This window comes from Hordeum vulgare, chromosome 4H (genome assembly GCF_904849725.1).
Source record: "Hordeum vulgare subsp. vulgare chromosome 4H, MorexV3_pseudomolecules_assembly, whole genome shotgun sequence".
In the NCBI taxonomy this organism is placed as follows: domain Eukaryota; kingdom Viridiplantae; phylum Streptophyta; class Magnoliopsida; order Poales; family Poaceae; genus Hordeum; species Hordeum vulgare.
In genome coordinates, this window is record NC_058521.1 from 511277732 (window position 1) to 511292955 (window position 15224).

The following is a 15224-nucleotide window of genomic DNA, read 5'->3' on the forward strand; positions in this document are numbered from 1 at the left end:
AACGAAACCAAAAACCAAACCTAGTGATTGAGCATCACTGAAGAAGTTGTTCCTGTGTGGGACTGAAGCCTTTTACCTTTGAGGACTGTGCATCCTCCAGACGGTTAGGCGTCATGGTCTAGAGCAATCCAGCAGTCAATTGTGGATCGCCGGGTGACTCAGTTTGTGAGGGTTTGGAAGTCTGCCCTGAAGACTTACCACGAGTGTTGGGCGAGGACTGTGTGTCCTTAGCTCAAGGAGAATACGGTAGGGACTGTGTGTCCCGGGACTGGGTGTCTTTTGGTTTCAATACCAAGTCGCTCCAAACCAGATGTACAACTGTCACAGCAGTTGGAACTGGGTCATCAACGACTATCTTCTCTGAGAATCGGGTTCTAATTCCTCAACTCTTTACTTTCTCTCTATTATGTGTTGATAACTTTCACTGTGACTGTTTGAAGAATTTGTTGAAGACTTTCTCTGAATTTCCTCAACCCCAAATTCTTCACAATCGTTAATCATCATCTGTATTCTGCGTGCCTGCTTACTGTGCAATCTGTTTTCACATTCTTCACTCTGAAATACTGCTGGTGTGAACGTTTGCACGTCTGATCCTTTACTGTTTCCGCTGTAAGTTAGTCATCAGTGAGGAATTTCCTCAAAAGGAATTTCCTCAGTGATGAAATTCTAAAAATCTCCTATTCACCCCCCTCTAGTCGATATAACGCACTTTCAATTGGTATCAGAGCAAGGTACTCCCTTGTTCTGTGTGATTTTGGTTTAACCACCTGGAGTTTTAGTTATGTCGACTGCAGGCATGTTCAAGGTGACTGCAGCATGTCCCACCTACGAAGGGAAGAACTTTCCTTTCTGGAAGAACAAAATGCAAATGCATCTACAAGCTATTGACAATGATCCCTGGTATATTGTGGAAAATGGCGTCCCCATCATTTCTGCCAGTGTCACTGCAGCTGATGTGAAGAAATTCAAGCAACTTGATTCTCAAGCGAAGAACATCATCTGTGGCCATCTGAGCTCTGGCCAGTTTGGAAGAGTAAGTGCTTTGGGCTCTGCAACACTGATCTGCGAGAGACTGTGCAAGGTAAATGAAGGAGTATCAACCCAGCGTGACTCTCGTGTTGATATTCTTCGCAATCTCTTCAATCGCTTCAAGAGACATGACAATGAATGCTACCAAGACACCTTTGATCGCCTCACGTATATATCAAATGAACTGCAAGCACTGGGAGCTCGAGACATCACTGATCACGAAGTTGTGAAGAAACTGCTGAGATCCTTCGATTCTTCATTTGACACTCTAGTTCTGATGATTCAAGAAAGACCAGACTACAAGATGCTAGATCCAGCTGATATCCTTGAAAGGCTAAATACTCATGAATTCCAGCTAGAAGAAAAGAGAGATCTATATGGAAAAAGCTATTCCAGATCACGTGCACTGAAGGCTAGAGAAATTTCCTCATCTGAAGAAGAAGACATAGATGACAGCAGTTGTGACCCTGAAGAATTTGGACAGGAGCTTGCAATGCTTGTGAGGAAATTCTAGAGATTTACACGCCGAGGCCAGTTTGGTAAATCATCAAGAAGAGACATGAGGAAATCAGAATCTGCATCTGAGGACTACAAGAAACGGACCTGTCACAAGTGCAACAAATCAGGTCATTACATTGCTGATTGTGCCCGCTGGGGAAAGGAATCAAAGAAGAAGAAATACAAGGATGACAGTTCTGATGACTCGAAGAAGAAGAAGAAATCTTCAAAATCCTCATCTTCAAGGTCCTCTTCACACAAGAAGACTAGCTTCAGAAAGGCTCGGGCACTTATTGGAAAGGAAATGGATTCCGAGGCAGAATCAGAGGAATGTGATGAAGAAGAAGGCTCTGGAGAAGACTCAGAATCCGGACAGGCTAGTCTTGCACTAGCAACCACTTTCGTCAGCAAGTCAATCTTCAATCTTGAAGAAAATGATTGCACCATCCATACCGATGACTATGTTGATGACATCGCTCCAACCTATTGCTTCATGGCAAAAGGTTCAAAGGTATCAAATAATGCCTCCTCCTCTAATTCAAGTGACTGTGAACATAATGATTATAAGAAACCCAGTTACAGTAAACTTGCTATCATTGCCACTAAACAACAAACTGCTCTCGAAAAGCTTCAAAAACTGCTAGACAAAAGTGATGATCTGTTGAATGATGAAATGAATCTTAATCAAATCCTCGCTGATGACATGAAAAATCTCCAGTCTAGATTTGATATTCTTCAGGATCGTTATGATACACTCCCCACTGATCATGAGAAGCTTTCCTACGAATTTCTTCAAAGGAAGCTTGATCTTGAGAAGCTGAGGATGTCTCATGATGATCTTCGCATGGAAAATGATTCATTACTAGCTCAACAGATCAGCGCTAGTCAAGTTGAATTTATTCCTCCATGTCTTAAATGCATTGAACATGAAACTGCTAATTCCTCACCAGAATCATAAAATGCTACAAATTCTTCAACTGCACCTGTTGTGTCTATTTCCTCACTTGAGGAAAACACAAGTGTTACTGATGAAAATGCAGGGTTGAAGGAATTATACGTGACAGGCATGTACAAAAGCCTCAAAGGACACCAAACCGTTTGTGATGTGCTCAAAAAGAAGATCTTGAATAGGAACCCGAGGAAAGAAGGAATTGCCTTTGAGAGCAAATTAAATGATGATGGAACTTATTGGAAACCTGAGCAGTATCCCAAAACCTCATGGGTTGCTGCTACTGGGCCTCCTTTTGATCCATCTAATCTAACTGGCTTCTCATGTGAATTATCCTATTCCTCGGATGAGTCTTTTGATTCCAACTATAAACTGTTCAAAAATCAATCTGGTGAAGTATTTGCTCGATATGTTGGAACTAACTGCAGGAATGGCCCTCCTCTGAGGAAAATCTGGGTTCCCAAAAGTTGTCTTGAAAATCTTCAGGTGAATGTCCTCATGACACCACCTCTGAAGAATCTGAACCCCAGATCAAATTCCTCAGGAGGACCAAAGTCTTCAAGAGGATCAAAATCCTCAACTGGTCTAAACTATGCTCGTACCCGTGCTTATGCGTCTAACATGCAGGGAAACTACAAGGAATATGAATATGAGCGTTACTCCTCAAATCATTATGTTCATAAATCCTCAAACCAGTTCTCTGCATACACATATGAGTACTTTAACCCCCCTACTGTTAATAGAAGTGCATTAGCTTCAATGCCACCTTTCTCATATGGTGCTCGCAGGATGATGAACACTTTGCCACACCTTCAGATGTGGGTGGTGAAGAAATCAAACTAATCACTTCTGCAGGTCAGGTCTCCAGATGAAAATCATCATCTGAAGAATTTGCTGGAGACCTGAGGAAATGCTTGATAGGACGCAAGCTAATGATTAATGAAATAGAAATATTTCACACATCCTTACATTTCTGTTATGATGAAATTACTGAACTGATGAAATTAGTATCATATTCTTCAAATCTGAAGCATATGAGATGGTAAGCTGTACTAATTCATCTGCAGGATGACAAACCCAAAAATACTGAGTGGGTTCTCGATAGTGGGTGCACACATCACATGACTGGTGATAAAAGCCTACTGATGAATATGCCACTAACTCCATCACCTCTGAAGCAAATCACATATGTTGACAAAGGTAAAAGCAAGGTATTGGGACTTGGCAAAGTAGCTATTTCCAAGGATAGGCATATGGACAAAGTGATGCTTGTTGAATCCCTTGGTTTTAACCTCATGTTAGTCTCGATGCTTTGTGATCTTGATATGATTGTTATCTTTGGTAGATATAGATGTGTAGTCATCATGGAATCTGACAGATCCAAAGTCTTCGAAGGTGTAAGAAGAGGGGATTTGTACATTGTTGATTTCTCTACAGGTCCTCAACCAGCCACTTGCTTACTAGCAAAAACCTCAAAAGGATGGTTGTGGCACCGAAGACTAGGTCATGCAGGCATGAGGAATTTGCACACGCTTGCAAAGAAGAAGCATGTCATCGGCATCGAATCAGTCAAATTCCTCAAGGACCATCTCTGCGATGCTTGTGAATCTGGGAAAATGACCAGATCCAAGCATCCCTCTAAAACCATCATGACTACTACACGTCCATTCGAATTGCTTCATATGGATTTATTTGGACCTACTCACTATGCCACACTAACCAATGCAGCATCTTTATATGGCTTCGTCATAGTTGATGATTATTCCAGATATACTTGGGTGCATATCATAGTGTATAAAACTGAAGTGCAGGAAATCTTCAAACGATTTTCTTCAAGGGCCTCGATGAACTTTGGCATCAAGATCAAACACATCAGGAGTGATAATGGAACCGAGTTCAAAAACACTGGTCTTGATGATTATCTTGATAAACTTGGTATTACTCACGAATTGTCTGCTCCTTATACTCCTCAGCAGAATGGTGTCGTCGAAAGGAAGAACAGGACTCTGGTTGAAATGGCAAGAACTATGCTTGAAGAATATCAGACTCCTCATCGCTTCTGGCCTGAAGCAATCAACACTGCATGCCATATCATCAACAGGGTATATCTTCACAAATTCCTCAAGAAAACCTCATATGAACTCCTCACTGACAAGAAACCCAATGTAAGTTATTTCAAAGTCTTCGGTGCAAAATGCTGGATTAGAGATCCTCACCATAGCTCAAAATTTGCACCTAAGGCACATGAAGGTTCTATGCTCGGTTATGGAAAGGACTCGCACACCTACAGAGTCTTCAACAACTATCACAACAAAGCTATTGAGACTGTAGATGTGCGGTTCGATGAAACTAATGGCTCGCAAAGAGAGCAATTGCCTTCTGATCCAGATAAGCTGTCTCCTGAGGAAGCGATAAAGCTTAAGCCCACTGAAGACATTGTCCCCACTGAGGAAATTGGTGAAGAAACGATCCCCATCGCTGATAAAAACCAAGAAGATGCTCCTGAGAAAATTGCAACAGCACCACTTCCTCAACCCAGACAAAATCCTCAACCAGCTCAGCCGAGGATTGCAAACGAAGTAGAACTTGACAAATTCCTCAACGACATCAACGCACCAGGTCCTCTCACTCGCTCAAAAGCCTCACACTTAGTTAACTTTTGTGGGCATTTTTCCTTTGTATCCATCACAGAACCCTCAAAAGTAGCTGAGGCTTTTCTGGAACCGGAGTGGATCCAAGCCATGCAAAACAAACTTCTTCAATTCAAGCTGAATGATGTATGGGAGCTCGTCAAACGACCAGATCCTCGCAAACATAACATCATCGGCACCAAGTGGATTTTCCGAAACAAGCAAGATGAGGACGGTCAAGTGGTGAGGAACAAGGCACGACTTGTAGCTCAAGGCTACACTCAGGTTGAAGGAATAGATTTCGATTTAACTTTTGCACCTGTTGCTAGACTTGAAGCTATTCGAATACTACTTGCTTATGCTAATCATCATAACATCACCTTATATCAAATGGATGTGAAAAGTGCATTCCTCAATGGTAAGCCTGAGGAAGAAGTATATGTTGCTCAGCCCCCAGGTTTTGAGGATCCAAAGAATCCAGACAAAGTCTTCAGACTCAAAAAGGCTCTGTATGGCCTCAAGCAAGCCCCTCGGGCATGGTATGATACATTGAAGGAATTCCTCATGAAGAAAGGCTTCAAACCTGGTTCACTCGATCCAACTCTTTTCACAAAATCCTATGATAATGAGTTGTTTGTATGTCAAATATATGTTGATGATATCATATTTGGCTGTACTGACAAAAGATACAGTGATGAATTTGCCTACATGATGAGTGAAGAATATCAGATGTCCATGATGGGGGAGCTGAAATTCTTCTTAGGTCTTCAAATTCGTCAACAAAGCAATGGAATCTTCTTATCACAGGAGAAATACCTAAAGGATGTTCTGAGGAAATTTGACATGCACGAATGCAAAGGTGCCAAGACCCCAATGCCTACCAACGGCCACCTCGGCACTGATGAAAATGGTAAAGATTTCGATCAGCACGTATACCGTTCTATGATTGGCTCTTTATTGTATCTATGTGCATCTAGGCCAGATATAATGCTTAGTGTTTGCATGTGTGCACGTTTTCAAGCAAAACCGAAGGAATCACACCATAAGGTTGTGAAACATATTCTTCGATACTTAGCTCATACACCAACACTAGGATTATGGTATCCCAAGGGCTCCAATCTTCATCTGGTAGGGTATTCTGATTCAGACTATGCTGGTGACCGTGTGGATCGCAAGTCAACTTCCGGCACATGACATTTCCTCGAAAGATCACTAGTTTGCTGGTCCTCAAAGAAGCAGAACTGCGTATCACTCTCCACTGCCGAAGCTGAGTACATCGCTGCTGGTTCTTGCTGTGCTCAATTGCTATGGATGAAGCAAACCCTCAAGGACTACGACATCAACATGAAGAATGTGCCTCTCTACTATGACAATGAGAGTGCTATCAAGATTGCATACAACCCAGTACCACACTCGAAGACCAAGCACATCCAGATTCGTCATCATTTTCTTCGGGACCATGTCCTCAAGGGCAATATCCTCATCGACCATGTGAAGACTGATGATCAACTGGCTGATATCTTCACTAAGCCCTTGGATGAGAAAAGGTTTTGCAAGTTGTGGTGTGAGCTAAATATCTTAGAGTCTTCAAATGTTTTGTAAAAACATGCACACATCCTAACACTTATGCAAAGTTGATGACTTAGATGTGCAACACATGATGAAATGATTTTCTTCAACTGATGAAGAAAGTCACTCTGAATGTGAAGAAATTAACGAAGAAATTGATTCTCGGGGCCCTACGACAATTGTACGCGGCGTCTGTAATCAACATTCTTATATGGTGGGTAATGCCACCGCCCAATGTGAAATTCCTCAAGTTGATTTTCTTCAAATGATCAATTTCCTCACAATGCATTTTTCTTCAAAACAGTTGTTCCTCATTGTGATGATCTATTACAAAATCTTCAAAAACACTTGATGACTTTCATTTGCCTAGGTAGACTGAGATTTCTAGTCCTCAACAGCATTCACTTATTGCTATTTCTTCAAGTTGATGTTTCTGCTAAGTGAATGTGATCGGACCCTACTTTCCCTCTATGCTATACTTATCCAGTCTATTCAATTCTTCATATGCGTTCTACTTGAAACTTTGTTCAAAATCTTCACTGCATCCTTGTCAGCTGATGATTTTGTAACGAAAATCCTCAAATCTTCACAAATTGTTTTCTTTAAACGAACAGTAACTGTACCCCCACTTCCCACGATCGGATAACCACGATCTCCACTATCTCCACCGCATCGTACGGGAGCTACACGTGTCGTGCAGAGACGTAGAGGCAGGGGCTATTTGGTCCGAAACTTTCGCGCCAAACAGTAACTTTCGGGCTATAAATATGTCCTTATCCCCCTCGGTATCCTCTTCTTCGCCTCATCGCTCTCCTGCCACAGCACACTCCACCGAACCCTATCGCCACCGCTGGTAGTCTTGTCGCCGGTGAGGAAGAGCTTCACTCCCTCGACCTTTTCATCACCAGGATCACGCCGGAGACGGACCATCTACGTCCACCGCCGCCGTAGACGTCCTCTGCCACCAAGTTAGGGTGCATTGGACAATCGACCGAAGAGCCTCTCCAACACTACTTTTTGTGTTCTTCGTTCGCACCTTCCAGGGTAAATATATCCCATTTTTACAGCAGATTAGATCTGAAATTTTACCTCTTCTATGTGAAATCTGTTTTTCCTCAAGATATGATGCGCACATGATTCCTCAAACACTACCTATCACCGCAATCATTGATGAACTAGCTAAGCATCTAAGATTTTCACGAGATTCCTCAATTGTGCGAATTTTCGGATCTGTACAACTCTGGAACCCAAGAACAGTATGCTTAGGCAAATTCCTCAACCACTGGTTATATTCCTCAAACTGTCAAACTTTTTCATTTTCTTCAAATCTGAGAACACATATTACCTCTCTAAATTCCTCGCAACTATACTCTGTTCACAGGTACACACATGCCAGCTGATGAATCTCTCGGCTCTCATCACATTAACTCATTTGCAGCGTTTCTGGAAGAAACTCTTCAAGGCTCATCAGAATCCTCAAGAGTTCAAAATCATCAGCAAATTCCTCGACTGGAGAAAATGGAGGAAGAGAGAAAATAGAAGGGAGGAAAGAAACTGGAGCAGAACACAACTGCTGATATTCCTGAGGACATATACTTGGACTATTGTACGCCTGATGAAGAACTTGAGACAATGGCCAAGAGAAAGATTAGGCTGCAGAAGATTGAACGCAGATGGGCGAAGGAATGGAAGGAGTACAGGTTTGTGACTCCAAAATATGTGAAGAAATTCGCTTTGAAGCCTCCTGGCAGAAGGGCCCCACTTGAGGATCATCAAGTAGCACATCCCTCAAGTCTCATGACAATTGATGACTACCCAGATGAGAAGGAAAGGCATCTGGCCAAGCTCAAGAAGCAAGCTGAAGCTGCAGTGAAGAAATTCAATGAATCCTCAGCTGCTGCCTCCGGTGCTGCAAATTCCTCAGCGACAGAAACCTCAGGCTCAGAGATTCCTCACACGCAGTCTGTGCCAACAATGCAAAGGGCTCTAAAGCCTCAAGAGAAGTCTGTTCAGGCTTCTGTCACAAAACCCTCAGCTCCAAAACCGTCAGTTCCAAAACCTTCAACACCAAAACCATCAGCGCCAAACCCTCCGCACCAATCTCCTCTGCACAAAAATCCTCAGCTCCACCTCCAAAGCCTCAAGAAAAACCAGTAAAGAAGCATGTCGTGATGCCTACGACCGCCAGCTCCAGCTCCTCACTCCCAGCTGCAACTAGCTCGGAGACAAAGTCTTCAACACCACTTGTGAAGACTTTGACAACTGCTCAACCTGCACCTCTGCCCAGCCCCAGCAAAATCATCGCAGTCCCGTCTGCATCAGAGTGAAGTGATGATTATGATGATGAAACCCTGCAAGCCATCATCAGAAACAAGCAAGAACGGGTAGCACAAGCATCAGACAGTGCTATTCCTCTGGCCATGGACCCCAAGGTCCTCCTCGACTACATCAATATATGGTATGAGGACCCAAACACACCCATTGATGATTTGAAACTTCCTCCTGGCATCAGCCACATGGTGGCCACCTTCATAAATGAAGCCAAGTGGAAGGAACAGCAGGCCAGGCAGGCAAAGGTTGCAAAGGCCAAAAAGGAGAAATTCCTCAGGCAGAATCTCCTCAAGCTAACTCCTGATGCACTGGTGTTAACCCAGGCAGAGCTGCAAGTCTTGACTGACAAGTGTGACAAACTGTCAGATCGCAAAAGCATCAAGCGCAATTTCATCAAGCTAGCCACTAGTGTTGTTGATGACTACAACAAGAGAACCGCACAACCAGCACCAACTCCTCAGCCCCTGGTTGAGCAGCCAGAAGATGCATCTCCTGATGAGGAGGAAACTCCTCAAGCTGAGGAAGAACACCAAGAGCGCCGTGCTGATGAACCGGCCATTGAAGAAATCATCACCGAGACTGCAACTGATGAAATTGCAACCACTAATGAGACTGCTCCTGATCCAGCTGCTTCATCAAAGCAGGCTGATGACTCTGTTCCAGCTGGTTCCTCACTACCAGCTGAAGAATCTGCAGAAAGAACACCTTCACCAAAAGCTTCAAAGGTGAAGAAGATAATCCCGTCTGCATCAGACGCGAAGAAGACAAGAGCTGCTGAGAAGGAAGCAAAGAAGAGAAAAGCATCCTGAGCAGTAGAAATGACAGAGGCAAAGCGCCTCAAAGAAACTGAAGAAACTGCTCCTCTGGATCCAGTACCTCTTAATGTCGCCCCTTCATATGAGATGGTCGTCATTGATGACCCAACTACAAGGGCTGATGAGGAAATGAAGGATGTTGCCTCTGAGGAACACACTGATGAGGAAATCCAGATTGATGACAGTCCTCAACCTCATGTTCCTCAGACAGAGACAACTCAAGCTTCACCTGCAGCAGCTGATGAAACTGCTTCTGCCACAAAGCCAGCTGAAGAAAAACAAGCTGAGGAAAATGCACAATCTGAGCAGACTCCTCATTCTAAACATGCTGACCCAACTCCTCAAGCTGAGAAAGAAGCAGAAATTCCTCAGCCTGAAGCTCAGCCAGAGCAAGAAGTACCAGCCGATGAAATTCCTCAACCTGAGGAAAATGCGGAAGAAAATGTTCCCGCCCAAGACAATGAATTCATTGTGCTCAACCGAGAGATTGCCATTGTTGTTTCCCCTCCCATTCCTCAGCAGAATCTTAAGCCAGTTCAGCGCCAGCCATTCTCCAAGCGTCCAAAGTTTCAGAAAGAAGATTTCTTTGAAGAACGCATGTATTTCATCGGAGAGAATCCTTATGACAAGCCTCAAATGAGGCATCTGAAGTTTTGGACAAGAACTCAGATGAACTACTATTCCTCAGTGCTCTGTGGCCGTAATAAGATATTCCAGCACAGGCACATTCCTCATGTTGAGCTTGAAGCAATACCCTGCGTGGAACCAGTCCTCAGTGTACTCCACGATGCAGGTTTGCTCCCTATGTGCTCCAACATATCATACTGGAATAGTGAACTTATTCTTCAGTTCTATGCAACTCTGCACATCTCTGGCAACGCTGATGACATCAACACTTGGGTGTTTGATTGGATGACCCAAAACACTCACTACAAGGCTCCTGCTTCTGAACTCCTCAGAGAACTGCCCATACCAATTCCCTCAGACGGGTCAGTGAAGCTTTATGGTGAGCGTGAGCTGCCAAATGGAATGATGGAAGTCCTCATGAAGCCTTTAGCTGCAGGAAAACCCTCAAGAACCACATTCCTCGTCCATGATCTCAAGTACACACCACGGTCTGTCTACAGAATCCTCTGTAGTGTGCTGGCGCCAATCAAAGGCCATGACGATGAAGAAGATGTTGTAGGCCTCATGAAGAATATCCTCTTCAACATCATTCACGGTATTCCTATCACTATCCATGATTTCTTCTTGAGGACTTTGGCTGACAATGCCATGTGCCCCTATGATCACAAGATTTATGCCCCATGGATCATGAGATTCATCAGGACAAGGACAGGCATCAACTTCCACGCTGATTTCCAAAACCACATGGGTTATATGCCTCCTATCCGGGTAAACAAGAAGACTTTTGATCCCATCGAAGGAAAAGGAAAATCTGTGATTGAAGAAGGCAGCAGGCCCCTTGATGGCCAGTTCAAAGAGCCAGACGCATATTCTTCATGGGATGATACTGAGACTCGTCCAGCAAGCCATGTTCCTCCTCGCGTGCTAACCACCAGAGAGCTTCTCCTCAGTCTTCACCAGAAGGTGGATCACAACCACAAATGGGTCAAACGCCAGTTTGGTGCCATTGCGAAAACACTCACTGAAACCCAGAACTCTGTGAAGATTAATCATCACTATCTGCATGAGGTTTTCGATCGCACCTGGGCTACACTTGCACATCTGAAGACCCAGACTGAGCTTGAAGAAATGAACTTTGAGCAGGACTGTGACTGGTCGTGGCCTCCCAAGAGGAAGTTTAGGCCCATTCCAGTGCCAGACCTTGAAGACAACTCCTTTTCTTCATTCCGCACCGCAGAATCTGATGAGGAACAACTCGACACAGCAACCGGTCCAAGGAAGAAGACTACCCCCAAGAAGCGTCAAGGATCTTCATCAACCGCCAAGAAATGAAGTCTTCACGGGCGTTAGTCCTCATTTTGTCCCTTTTTGTCACTTGATGACAAAGGGGGAGAAACTCGAGAGTTAGTCTTCAAGCGGGATATTTTTGGGGCTTATGAACTATATTTAAGTTACAAACTCTTGGTTCTTCTGAAGTTTTTATGTAATGAATTGTAACTTAAGCCCGATGGTACTCTGACGTTTTTGAATGCTTTTCTTCGCATGCTTATCCCTCAAGTTTTAATGCACGCATGCTGGAATTCGTCAGATACCATTTGCCATCATGCATCTTCATTTTCTTCATATGATATGTTATATGTATGCATGATTTACAAGACTCAGGGGGAGATCTCCATGATATAAATCATCAATGTGGATCTGCTATAAAAGCAAAATCCTCAAGGTATGCACATCTTCAGGGGGAGTCTCTGTGAATCTTGTTTTCAAATTCCTCAAATGAGTATTTACACTTCATATTTTTGATCCCTGTTGAAGACTTAACCTAATTGTCATCAACCACCAAAAAGGGGGAGATTGTAAGTGCATCTAGTGCCCCTTAGTGATTTTGGTGGTTTGAAGACTTATAGGTTAAGTATCTAATGTGTTTATAAGTGTACATAGGATCTATAAGTCATTGAGGAGTTTGAAATATTTGAAGAATATCGACCCCTAAAAATGTATATCTTCAGTTGAAGAAATTGGTCTGAAGCTGAAGAAATGAATCGCGAGGAATCTACGATGAAATTGATATTCCTCATGACGACACTGATATTGAGAAGACCGGTGGTTCCTGAAGAAAATCATTCTGAAGAAATTGAAGCGTGAAGATTTACGTTTTCTGTTTTACTTTCTTCGCATTTGATGAATAGGAACACCGTACTGTTAAAGGGGGTCGAAGTAACACTATGGAATGGATTTCCTCATGATGCTCAACCCAAGCCTAATCCTACCAAAAGCCTCAAGTGAGGAATATAAGTGACATGAGGACTCTCACAGTTGAGGGTCCCGACCGTTTCCATAACCACGCCAAGTCACTGGTCTTATCCACTCCAACGGTCATATTATTTAAGGGCATTAGTGTCAAATCGTGTCGGGATGCTCCCAGGCTATAAATAGCCACCCCCCACAACCACTAGCTGGTTGGCTGCTCCGTTAGAAACTGACACTTGTGATAAGAGCAACCCAAATTCCTCAGAGCCTTCAAGAGTAATTCATCAGTGAGGAAATACACCACCCACCGAAACCAAAAACCAAACCTAGTGATTGAGCATCACTGAAGAAGTTGTTCCTGTGTGGGACTGAAGCCTTTTACCTTTGAGGACTATGCATCCTCCAGACGGTTAGGCGTCATGGTCTAGAGCAATCCAGCAGTCAATTCTGGATCGTCGGGTGACCGAGTTTGTGAGGGTTTGGAAGTCTGCCCTGAAGACTTACCACGAGTGTTGGGCGAGGACTGTGTGTCCTTAGCTCAAGGAGAATACGATAGGGACTGTGTGTCCCGGGACTGGGTGTCTTTTGGTTTCAATACCAAGCCGCTCCAAACCATATGTACAACTGTCACAACAGTTGGAACTGGGTCATCAACGACTGTCTTCTCTGAGAATCGGGTTCTAATTCCTCAACTCTTTACTTTCTCTGTATTATGTGTTGATAACTTTCAATGTGACTGTTTGAAGAATTTGTTGAAGACTTTCTCTAAATTTCCTCAACCCCAAATTCTTCACAATTGTTAATCATCTGTATTCTGCGTGCCTGCTTACTGTGCAATCTGTTTTCACATTCTTCACTCTGAAATACTGCTGGTGTGAATGTTTGCATGTCTGATCCTTTACTGTTTCCACTGTAAGTTAGTCATCAGTGAGGAATTTCCTCAAAAGGAATTTCCTCAGTGATGAAATTCTAAAAATCTCCTATTCAGCCCACCCCCTCTAGTCGATATAACGCACTTTCAAAAAGCACTATAAATAAACTCTTAAAATGTTGAAGTTGGCATGGTATTATCATTTCACGCACATAGCATGTTCTAAAAAGTTGAGAAGGTTACGATAAAACTCGATGCACTTTGTGTACAAAATGGACAATCTCTTTCGAAGTATCACGGTTTCAAATGAGAACTCATATGTTACAAAGGGATTTCATTTTTTGAACTTATTTGAACTCAATACTTTTTGTGTGTTCAAAATGCACCATTCAAAGGCACGTCACAAATTGTCAACAATTCCTAACTTCATTTGGTATTTTTCGTGCATTTACTTGTTTTTTTGAGCTAATTGACCCTGAAATTGTAAAGCACTAAAAATGAACTGTGAAAATGTTGAAAGTTGGCATGGTATCATCATTTCACCCAAGCATTTGCTAAAAAGTTGAGAGGGTTACGATAAAAACTGGATGCACTTCGTGTAGAAAACAGACAATGTCTTTTGAAGTATCAGGGTTTCGAACGAGAACTCATCTCTTACAAAGGGATTTCATTCTTTTGAGATTAGTTGAACTCCATAATTTGTGTTTGCTCAAAATGCACCAGTCAAAGGCACATCACAAATTTTCAACAATTTCTAACTTCATTTGGTATTTTTCGTGCATTTTCTTTTTTTTTATCCTAATTGACCCTGAAATTGAAAAGAACTATAAATGAACTCTAAAAATGTTGAAAGTTGGCATGGTATCATCATTTCACCCACATAGCATGTTCTAAAAGGTTGAGAAGGTTACGATAAAAACTAGATGCACTTCCTGTGGAAAACGGACAATGTCTTTCGAAGTATCAGGGTTTCGAACGAGAACTCATCTCTTACAAAGGGATTTCATTCTTTTGAGCTTATTTGAAATCCATAATTTGTGTGTGTTCAAAATGCACCATGCAAAGCCACATCAAAAAATTTCAACAACCTCTGACTTCATTTGGTATTTTTCTTGCATTTACTTATTTTTGTTTTGAGCTAATTGACCCTAAAATTGAAAAGAACTAGAAATGAACTCTGAAAATGTTGAAAGTTGGCATGGTACAATCATTTCACCCACATAGCATTTGCTACAAAGTTGAGAGGGTTACGATAAAAACTGGATGCACTTCGTGTACAAAACGGACAATCTCTTTCAAAGTATAAGGGTTTCGAACAAGAACTCATCTGTTACAAAGGGATTTCATATTTTTGAACTTATTTGAACTCCATACTTTTTGAGTGCTCAAAATGCACCATTCAAAGGCACATCACAAATTTTCAACAATTTCTGACTTCATTTGGTATTTTTCGTGCATTTACTTATTTTTTGAGCTAATTGACCCTGAAATTGAAAAGCACTACAAATGACTCTGAAAATGTTAAAAGTTTGCATGGTATAATCATTTCACCCACATAGCATCACTACAGGAATTAGCTTCTTCGCCGTCTGCCATCACAGACGGCAAAGAGCATATCACGGACGGCAAAGAGAATATCACAGACGGCAAAGGAT